The sequence below is a fragment of the Opisthorchis viverrini genome (assembly GCF_000715545.1).
Source record: "Opisthorchis viverrini unplaced genomic scaffold opera_v5_397, whole genome shotgun sequence".
Lineage (NCBI taxonomy): Eukaryota > Metazoa > Platyhelminthes > Trematoda > Opisthorchiida > Opisthorchiidae > Opisthorchis > Opisthorchis viverrini.
Window position 1 is genome coordinate 237522 of NW_008752051.1, and position 11671 is coordinate 249192.

Genomic DNA, 11671 nt, shown 5'->3' on the forward strand with positions numbered 1-11671 from the left:
TTTTGAGAAGTCGAAAAATATGGCATCCGATATGAGTCCTTCATCCTTGGCTTGGGTTAAGCTGTCCATAAACACGAGCATGCTTGTCACGCAAGAGCAGTTGGGGAGTAATCCGTGTTGGGCTGGAGATACCAGATTGCTGGAAGTAAGGTGTTCTAGGATAGCTCGCTTCAGAATGCGTTCCATCACCTTGCACGGCACGCTAGTGAGGCTTATAGGCCTGTAACTGCCAGGCGATAGTCGGTCACCAGTTTTGTAGGTTGGCGTGACAATCGCTACCTTCCAAACAGAGGAAAGGCGGCCTTCGTCAAGCGACTGACAAAGGACCATGTGTAAATGGTTTGCCAGTGTGGAGGACGTTTCTTTCAGGATCCTTGAATGGACCTCGTCGGGCCCCAGCGTGCAGAATGGGTTGATCTTGTGCAAGAGTTGACAAATGTCCTCCACCGTGAAGACCAATTCGGTTAGAGGCTGTTCGTAGTTTCGCATTGACAAGAGTGGATGTGATGAAGATGTTGGGGCTGAGCATAGACACGCAGTGTTCTCTGTAAACCTCAGATACCACTGTTGGGTCATTCGTCGGTTCTGCGTTTCTGTCTCTCAAGGAGAACGCGGATGGATTGTTTCTGCGGCGATGTATTTGAACAAGACGTTTTTGCTTTTTCGAGTGAGGTCCAGAATGGTGGCTTGTTTTCGCATGTTCCGTTGGCGGATTTTTGATTTACAGCGGTTCTTTATTTTACAAAATGCCAGTTCATCTTTTGTATACCCTGAAGTAAACTTTTTGGGGGAAAAATTGATACATTTTTCCCAGAAATCGCCGAATTCTTTCTGGCAGTCCGCGATTCATCCGAGTGCGTGCTGGTTTTCTTGGGACGAACGTCGCTTCAGTCTCGTGAACTTGCTGGACAATGGTCCTATATATTTCTTCTACTGGAGCTGGTCCCAGTGTGACTCAGGAAGGAAAGATGCGCATTCCTGAGAAGTTTGCACGGCAGAAGTCTCGGAACCACTTTTGAGGTTCGGGATTTCTGGCCCAATAGCAGATGAAATCAAAGGTCAGCACATAGTGGTCGCTACGCCCCCGTGGAGCGTTAATTGTCACCTGATCAACGAAGTACCTTTCGTTGGAGATGGCCAAGTCCAGGAAGGATGGTAGTTGGCCTGCGTGGGATCTGGTGGGTGCAACGACATGTTGAGTACAAGCGCTCTGTTGAACGACTTCAATCAGCGCCACTGCAGAAAGTCCGCTTGATTCGACGCGCTGAAGCTGCATCCAGGAGGCTTTTGGAGCGTTGAAATCACCTACCAGCAGGAGATGAGTGGAGTGATAGTTGGTAGAGAGTTGCTCAAGGGTTCGTATGAGGAACTGATCTTCTTCAGGGGGACTCGAAGGGCCACGGGAGACCACGCCGAGATACAGAGAATTGGACCCGCGCAGCGGGATTCGGACCCGCAGTGCATCGCAAAAGGGTGCATGAGTGGTGTCATTGAGGACTATCGGGATTGCTAGAGCCGCATGCAAGTACAGAGCAAATTCATCAGCCCTCCCTCGTTTTGAGTCAGCTCGAAAAGTAGATTAAACGTCTATCGAGATCTACGCCTCAGAGTCATCTGGTGTGAGACAGGTTACTGTTAGTGCGATTATGGACGGTTGTTCAAGGCAAGCTGACTGTTTAACATTGCCGAGTTTGTTGAAAAGGCTGGGGCAGTTTGTGGACAAGCATTTCAACACTGTCTCTGCTGCGTCCGAGGGTGAGGAGCCAAAAGTTGAGTGACCAGGGTGGTTAGCAGACTCAATAGTTGTGCGCCGGGTTTGAGTCCAAGGCTCCAGAAGGGCCGCTGGGGCGGTGTTGTCTGCTTCCTGTCTTCGTGGCTTCTGCGGATGCTTTTCGCTTGCGAGGTTTTTTTTCGCCCCGTGAGAGTCCGGTTTGCTCGGGATAGTTTTTTGAAACTACTTCTAAGGTCTGCGATCTTTTCAGGTCCGTTTCGGGCTTCCTTTCAGAAGTCACATGGCGGTAATAACTTCAACAGCTTACATGTAACCGAGCTCTATGACCACATTTTTTTCTGTGTGACAATAAATAGAGAAATAGTAAAGGGTTGTCAAGCTCTTCACGCAAGGCAGTAGGTGAAGCATCGATATAGAGAGATGAAATAAGCCTCCTTATTTTAAAGACCCTACAGGATATTTAAAGATTTGCGCGTGCACTTGCCATGAGGTTTGGCAAACAGTCTTCGAAAAATTGGGTTCAGGTGCAAAGAAAAATTGTGGTATATAAGAAAAAGTGGGATAAAAAACTAATTAAAAGTCGCACGGTATTAGGAACAAAGAAGTTTCACGTCGGTAAATGGTGGTGGGTTGAATGCAGTAGGATAGAGTCTACGGTGATCCCGGGAATGCCCTTGGCACCCGGCGCACCTTATCTGAAGGGTAAAGGGGTTGTCTTCAGCGAAGGCGCCCGGCAAGCTCCTTACTAATATTTGACGTTTCATGTCCACCAAAACAGCTGATGTGTACGTAATACATTATTTACAAGGTTGCTGGCATCCCACGACCGTTTTCGCCATTCTTGGGGCTCGTCATGTAGGCGCAGTCCCCGAGGTTTCGTCAACCTTGTGTTCTAGTGGAGTTGAAGTGTATTTGGTGCTACAGCCATCCATCAAAAGCACTCGGCAATTAATATATGAGTGCACAGAAGCCATAAGCAACTTACTGTTTGCAAAACAACCAACCAGTGCATTGCTGGTTAGGTTGCAGTTGAAATCATTGCATTTGACGTGGCCTAAACTTAGTGCCCCCCTCCACTCTGTTTGAAGCCCTGATCATTGCCAGGTACGGTGCGGTATGCAAACCAGGCGCCGAGTTCGCGAATATTTAGGCAGCCGTATTTTTAATATGGTTATCGATTGCGAGATGGCCGTTGACGCGTACTTTCCACTGCTTAGAGCGCATCCATGGGTCATTGATTATTGTGATGTGGGAATTTCCATTAAAAGTTCACGGTTCGCTTTAGCTCTATATGGCAATAAGTATGTTTCTCCAATCAAGCGCGTCAGAGACCCCAACTGGAGCTCACCGTTGCAGCCTCAGTTGCGCGTACAAACTTCCCTTTAAGTGATAAGTTGACGTTACCTGTTTGATTTTCTGTGCTTTGTACGTATTCAATTTGCTTGTCACAGCACCCAAAATACAACCGCGCGTTTCCCAAAATTATTGATCCACAGACTGACTATAAGCTATTCCCTTGAGGTCGGTGGCTCAAATAAAATGAGCATGCGAACCGGGCAGACATTGTGTCAAGCAGTGTGCGGACGACTTTAAACATCTGGCTCATGGCCAGGTAGGTAGGCCGCAGGTTATTGGCACACCCAAATTGAATTCGCCGAAACTATAGGGTTTTTAAAGTAGCTATTTTATTGGGGAGTTAGCCTAATTAATTTGCACCTTCCCGTGACGTGTTGCACGTAGCATTTTGTTTAAGTGAGCGAAATGTCAAGGTCATTGATCATCGCCGATTTGCATTTTTCGCCGGTTTACGCGACATAAAACATGAAATCGCACTTTAGCATATTTTGGAGTTTGTCGGTGTTCCCGAAGAGTAAAATAACATCTTGAGAGTATTTAATGCAAATGCCACCCTATAAGATCAGTCGTGGAAGTTTGTTTGCTTTAGACACCTCAGATTTAACAAATGGGATATTTTTGTTCGGCGAATGCCACTCAAAATACGTCCCGGTTGATTACGTTGTTTCCCGGCGACATTCTCCACAGGGGGGTCACGACAACAAAGGAAAAAAGCATCAGCGGTGAGCAGATATGTGTAAGGCCAATACATGAGTTTGAGTTCTAAGCCGGTAGTTAAGTCCTCCTAGTAATAACAAAGAACACAAAGTTGTATTGAACAGAGCAGAGGAACTCAGAACAGTCTCCCAAAAACCACTCGGCAATGAGGCTACTTTGCAGTATGCTGAGACAATGCACGGTCCAAAGAGTTTGGTTCCCATAGAAAATCAGCAGTGCCCATGTGTTAGCTAGGATGTCATTTGATGTATTTTATTTTTATAACATGGCAGCCTTGTCAGTTAATTTCCAAGAATCTTGCAAACCTATATTTATGTAAATTATGCCCGGAATAAAAACTGCTCATGATGTGCGGATATGTGGGATAGCTTTGTGATTAAACGGCCCTCACTCTGGACATCCGCATATTCATAGGCTCCGCCAGCTTCATTGAAACTGGTGCAGTATTTTGGGTTATGGAGGCAGGATGTTAGTGCAATGTGGACGGTGGTACTCCTTCGAAGATAGTTGGTTGATTGCTTTGATTTACTTATAATAAGAATGACGGGTTTATTTCCCGGATTGTTGGAAGCATGCAATTTGAGGTACGATCAGATTGTTAACATTTGAATGTGGCGGGCAACAAATCAACAAGGTGTGAACAAACCATGATGGCATAATTATCTTGCTGTACGTAACTGGGGACTGTGTAAAAGACAAAAGAAAATAACCGGGATGGAGAAGTACTATTATTTCAGAGCCAACTGATCTCAACTAACAATGAAGCCGTTGCTTACTGTTGGCGACCTCGGATACTTGAGCTGTTGGCCAGAGTCACTAAAAGCGTGAACAAAGGTGGTGAAGTTAAGAACTTCGTGGACGAGCTAATTAGTGGCTTGTATCCCAAGGGTGCAATGTGCCTTTTAAATGCATTTCAAGTATGCTGTGCGTACGTTTTTCAAGTGCGTATGGCTACCTCGGTGGACGATGATGAGATGCCAGAGTGGAGCTTACATAATAGAATAGTGCGCTGGAGTACACGAACCCTAATTTGCTATGGCTGGTCGCTAGTCGAGATTTCCGAATCCCCATTTTCACGTGTGGGTCGGTTTTACAGACGTGGAGCCAAAAGGAGAATTTTTACTCTTAGCCAGTGGTTATGTCTATTCCACTTATGCCAGATACGGTAAGTAATGCTGGATTGGACTTCAAAGATATTCTATAAAACTTTGTGGATAACTTTCGATTGATTATTCTATCCCTGATTATGGCGTTCCCGAGAGAACCTCTGGGTAGCTAAGTGCAACGGAGCATTGCAATTGGATATGAAATTCGACCATGGTGTAACTGCCAGGACCACGCTAACGGGTGAATTTCTAGGGCAAAGCTTTTACATTTTTGGTAGCGCCTGATAAGTCTTTGACCCACAGATTCTACTCAGAAAAGTGTCTCTACTGCTATCAAAGCCACCTCAATGAAAGTGAGAACCCACATGAGAGAAAGATTGAACGACGGAGAGAACGATTTCGCTGTGTGTTGCAAGACCATTGAAGAAATGACAATTTACTCAAACAAAATAGATACTTCAGCAGCTTATGCCCAGGCGATGCAGGCCAGATAACTTGGGAGTCGTAGCTTACGCACTTTATGGTCAGCCTTTCGATAAACGCAAGAGCATGCTCATTTCGTCACTTGGTGTGTACGTACTTAGTACTCGAGGGCTCGGGCTTCTTCGCTGAAGGGTGAAAAAAGAAAAAAATCAGGAATGACGACCGATTTGCTGCATGTTCACCAAGAGGTGAGCGGCGATAAGACAGGATTTACTTGTGCAGTGACAGGTTCACTGGATAAAATTAGCCCAAATTTTATTATGCATAAAATTTGCCGGCAGAATCCAGCTACCAGAAATGCTTTACAGCTCGCAGTTAGAACCTCACACATCAAGAACCCTGGCCCACTTACGACTGGTCATCGTGGCACGCCATCTGTATGTCTAGCTCCAAAGAGGGGTCCGACTTGTGAATAATGTGAGCACATTAACCCATCATGATCCGGTATACGTCGAACGCAATTTGGTAATGACGCATCTAGCCGTCAGAATTTCTAGGACGTCACCGCCGAATAAAATAAATGCAAACCGTACTCTAATTCTTGTATAGCTTTGCGCGTTGACTGCACGTTGTTCACCCAATTGGTTTTTGCTGAAAATACCAGATGGGAACAATCGGACCGACCAATTTACTGATGCATTACTGACGCATTTTAAGTGGTGACAGAGGTGCAATAAACACAAAAGCAGCTTCAAGAAGCCCAATTAAAATTCTCGAATCACTCGTAGCATGCTTAGATACCAGCGAAAAGAAGGCAGCTTTCTCTGCCGAGTTTTTATTAGAAAACACCAACTAAAATGTTATAGACTGTTGGACAGAGGAGCAACACTATCATATGCGTCTTTTTATAAAAACTGAACGCGTCTACTTGAATTTCCTGGAAACTCATTGACTATTACGCAAATGCAAACAAATCCCACAAAGCAACTCCACAAATTCCGTAATAAATCTCACATTCTAATCGACGCAAAGCCCATTTACGAGGAAAAAATATGGTTCACATGCCTCATAAGTAGTACGCAACGACATCGTCTCCGTACACAGCAACATTCTGGATTCCTTTCCTTGAGCAGGATATCAAGCGCCAGAATGTAAATTGTGTCCCATACAAACCAGGCGGCATTCTTTTAAATTGATATCGGCTGTCCTAAACCGTGAACGCCGTTTTCTTCGGTTCCTCCGCCTTGATAGATAGTTGCTAGTCTCCGGAACGCAAGTGAAGCACCGTGAAATATTGGGAATGCTGGTGGGAATCGAAAATCATCGAAACCGAAGGCACAGCCACAACCAGATTTATGGTCAGCTAATTCAAAAGTCGGAAGTTTACGCAAGCTCAGCATTTTCTTTTCGCCCTCCTCCCACGCACAACCAAGAAGTAATATGCGCCGTTGGCTTCCACGATTGTGTCCTTTTTCAACATCTGAAGTTGTCTATGGACGTCCTCCCGTAGATGGAGCAGTAGGAAATAGGAGACGTTATTTCGAAAGTATTTACCAGAGGGGAATTTCGTGTTCTATCCACGGGCAGAGGCCAAACGGGTCTTCATCGCCCGTGAGCAGTTCGGAATATCCCTCGACTACGGACTGTATTGGCGGCTGCTCACAAGACAAAAGCTTTTGGACATGCCGCTTGCTCACGTATGGATGACCTTTAATCTTGAATGCATAACAACTTGTCACCAGTTTTTCCTGCTTCATGTCAACCACAGAATCTACGCTCTTAAAAAAATCAGCCCCCACCGTTGTCCGCTTTCTGTTTGGACTAATCAGGAAGACGTGCTGCATGGACTTGACAATCAGTCAATTTTCAGTAGATATTCACCCACTGCTGCCACGGACATCGCGCACGCGCTGCATTAAGCTTAGTTCTCTCTCCGTCTCAGCGGTACCCCTGCCCTCCTATTAATCAAGCACAGCTTCCTCCTCCCGTCTATCTCGAGAACACTTTGTATGGTAGCCGGTATCACTGCGCTAATCGCAACCCATCCGGAAAAGGGAAGTAATCCGAATTTTTATCATGTACAGATGGTCGGGTACAGCGGCAATGATTCTTCCAATGGCCAACCATACCGCACTTCAGCATCGGCTCGTTTGAGCGTGCCTCTGCGAATCCGTCTTGACGGTTACAAGCCCTTCTATGAGCGGGTCCCCTTTTGCCTGCAGGTCCTCCACTGTTGAATACTCCATGTTCTTCGCAACTGGAACGTGGCCACTGGTGCCCAGACCTATTCCGGTTCCAGACGCGCCAGGTGCTTCACACTCAACTGTCCAGTTGCTCTAGCCAACCGCAACTGGCGCACAGCGTTGGCTTCATACCTTTGACGAGCCGGCCAGCAGTTACTGCCAGCAGTTGCTGGCACGACACCCGGCCCAGTCCCGGCATGGACCCATCTAGCGACCGCTGCAGGCGAGCAAAGGACACCGTGGGTCACCTGCAATTCCATCCACGCCGTTTTGAACCGCCTCGTAACCTCCTCGGCTTTCGGCCACTTTGTCGCTCCTTTCGCGGCATCCCAGCCCAACTTCCGAGGGCGCCATCTTGCTGCATTCGAGATCACATTCACCCTGCCTCCGCAGAGGGTCTTCAGCGCCGCCAACTTACCCCGACTAGTCTCTAGGCCAGCAACCTCTGAAGCCTCCACAAAACCCTCCAGGAACGTCCGAAAATCCCCATCCTCGAAGGGTTGTGACCATGTGATTTTCAGCTTTATCCTGGTGATGGTACTAAATGAAGGGAAAGAAGCCTTCGCTGCGGATTTATTTATTGAAAAACGCCATCTGAACGGTTACAGACTATTGGATGCATGCATCCTGTTTATGGAAACTGAATATCCGTCTTCTCAAACGCGCCTTCCTGAACTTTCCTGCATATTCGTTGTCTACTACGCAAATGCAAACAAATGCTACAGAGCAACTCCGGAAATTTTGCAATATATCTCACTTTTCAAAAGACGCAAAGCGGATTTACGAGAAGGCATGCTACTTACGTGCCCCATCAGTAGTATCCACCGTTAAACCAATAGGCAGTATAAGTAGGCCTTCTTTATAATTCAAGTAGTGCGGCCGCAGCTTCATTTGCGGATTCGCTTTCCACTCCTTCTCCTGCCACTAATCCGCCCCTTTGCTCAAGCAGTATAAAGCCATGTTTGGAACTGGTCTCCATAAATTCGAGGGCACGCCGGAGCATATATGGTATAGAGACTTCCCCCCTCAAATGCCTCTCGACCCCGGCCTTGATAAAACCGTCAGAAAACTGTAGCAGACGTTCAGTGATCAAACATAATTGTTCAGGATTTTCCGCGACCATTCGCCGGGTTTCCCGGGGTTGTCAATCGGGAATGTCTTCTGCTTGAGCCGCCTCATCGGATTCGAAAATGGGAGTAATCTATCGAAGTCACAACGTTTCTGGGTCACCAATTCATAGTGAGGAAGGTCTATGTCCAATGGGGTTTTTGGGAAAATTATTTGCGTGGATAATTTGCTTAGGTTGGTGAATTTTCAAATTCATCAATCACCATCGATTTTAAAAAAGGTGCCTTAGGTAATAAAATATCAAGATTTATGGTAAAACGAGAATCGCTTACATTGGACGAAAGTTCTATGTAATCTTGCTTGTGGACAATCACTTCTGCTATGTATAACCTGATTGACTAAACAAATACGAAATTCTGTGTTCCGGGACATCGCGAATAGTTATTTCGATCTATTATCATGGTAACTCATTCACCACTTTCGAATAACTCGTCCAAAGAGTTAAGAACGTGAGGCTTGCAGACGATTACCTGTCTGTAGGCCAAGTTCAGTGGTAAACTGCAGTGGACTCTCCATTGTAACTTGCAAAACATGCAAGGATGATCATGTCTTTCATCATAGCGGACAACCGTATGAACCCAAGTAACGCACACGACTGGCATGCGGCTAGGGATCCACGATGAACAATTAACTGGCCGGTAAGCGCCCACACAACTCTACCGGAAAAGGTCGAAGGTTCAATTGCACGAGATGAAGAGTTGAATTCCACTGATTATCCTGATTAGTGTATATGTTCTTCCGGGAAGTGTATGGTCTTCTTCTTGACATCCTAAATGTAGCGGAACACAGGTTACGCTACTGGAATATTACTATGAGACAACCGGCTGACAAACTGCGAGCCATGCTCACCCTAAAATGCAGGAGCACCACAACGGCAGTGATCTCCCACTAGCCTGTCTGTACAATGCCATCTTCAACGGTTTATTCGTGTTGCGTTGGTTCCTGTAGATTGATCCCTACTGACTTTTAGGCCTAAAAACACACGGCCTACCTAAAATACAAGGCATCTCATTAACACACAAACAATCTTATACAGATGGGCTGTGCATATGCCGTCTTTTCACCCATTTGACTCGTGCTTTACAGTATCAGCCTCACTAGCAGATGGCTGTGGAGTACCTTTATCTCGGAGCAAAAACTAAAGGTGCACACGGACTACCGGGACACACTGTGCATGGAATCCGTGCTTTGGTCCAGGTTAACACCATAAGATGCTTCCTCTGCAGACTGTTTGGAAAGCACATTGTTGCGTTTTCTATTAGGTCCATGGGCTAGGCACGAAAAAAATTATTCATCTGAGAAATCACTTCGTGCAAGCTTTAAGGTTGCCACCGCACAGCAGGCAAGGTTCACCACCACGACAGTCGACGTCGTATGACGCGCGATTCGCCGCACACCAGTGATCACCGGCACTGGTCGGCTGGTCACAAAGCACAAAATAGCATAAATCCCTGTCCCTGGACAGCCATTTGAATTGAGGTGGAGTATCCTCGACCACCGACGGCAGATGGTTTTGCGCAGTCATCGAGCCTTGGCGCAGCAGAATTTGCTTCCGACCAATCAGTTGAATGACGATGCCGTAGACCACCTGGGTTCCAGTTCTGAAGTCTATCCATCACTCGGTTCAGTTGTTTGCGCAGGCCGTCGAAAGTTGATGGCGGTGGTTTGGAAACAATTGTAAGGGGTATTCTTAGTTCCGGTGAGTTGTAATCTGAGAGCCATCGTTGGTGAATGGGGGAGCAAACCTGAAAAAATATCTGCGAATGCTTTTCCGGCTTGAAACCGACCGATCTCTAAATATGGAGAACAAAGGGATGCAGGAGAGCCTGATAGAAAGAGCATTGACACAGTACATGTTTCAAAGGCCAGAAGCACCTTGGTGTCTGCAACAGGAACCGTAAGTTAGTTGAAGCAGATTAAACTCATCTTGGTTTTTCTAAAGCTGCGGTATGACGCCTGCATCCTACACTCCTGCGTGAACAACTTAGCGTGCCGGGGCACCTATATACATGCTCTGGTGTAGCTCAATGATGCGCCCGGTTTTCCGAACCAACGTTCGTGTTCTTCAGGCCATTGCTGGTCACATTTTGACAATCATGACCTGTGCGTGCACAGTCCGTTTGCCGGTGATGTGTAACTAGTGGGCCTTAAGGTAAGACACAAATCTTGTGTCCGTGCGGCTCGAAAGTTGCAGATCTTGTGCGCCATTTTACAACAAACGAAAGCTCTACCATACGGCATTGTCCAGGCAAACCGGTTGGTGGAATTTATGCAGGATGTTAGCAGGTTTTTTGCCTAATATGCATTTACGTTATATGACATACATGTACTCCCAGATAGCTTTTTGAATAAGAAAGTTGGACGATATGATATCCTAGCCGAAAACTAACCTCGCTGCCCATAATTGTGCCGCCAATTTGTCCAGTACAAAAGACTTAACGGGATAATGTTTGCTCATCAGTACCTCGAACAAACCAAGTGGCTAACGCAATGGGGCAGACCTTTCGCTTTTCATGAGGGCGTACAAACCGGACATCTGGTGTAGGGCCTGTATCTACAGGCTAGATATAAATCCTTTAAAAAGAATTAATCATACGGTTTATTACGTGCGATCCATCGGCAGTCGCCACATCCGGAAAGCGTTGAAGTAGTGCTATCTGCTGCCATTTGGAGAAATATGTACGGCTATGGTGACGTTCCCCTAACTGCATCTTAAACGAGCGTACGAATTTCCAAACTTTGCAAAGGCCTAAGACATATCACCTGTCTCAATGAAACCCAAATATCCGTTGCTTGCCCAACAAAGATGGCCGACACTTCCGGAGGTAGTTTTATATCTCATGAGTGGTAAGGACGTTGCCGAATTCATCGGATACGAACTAACGCACCGTGCAAGGCGGCATTCCATACTTTGGCGGGGCCTGCAGGTGCCAAGCTCCTCTTCGGTTAGCCGTCAATTAAACGGG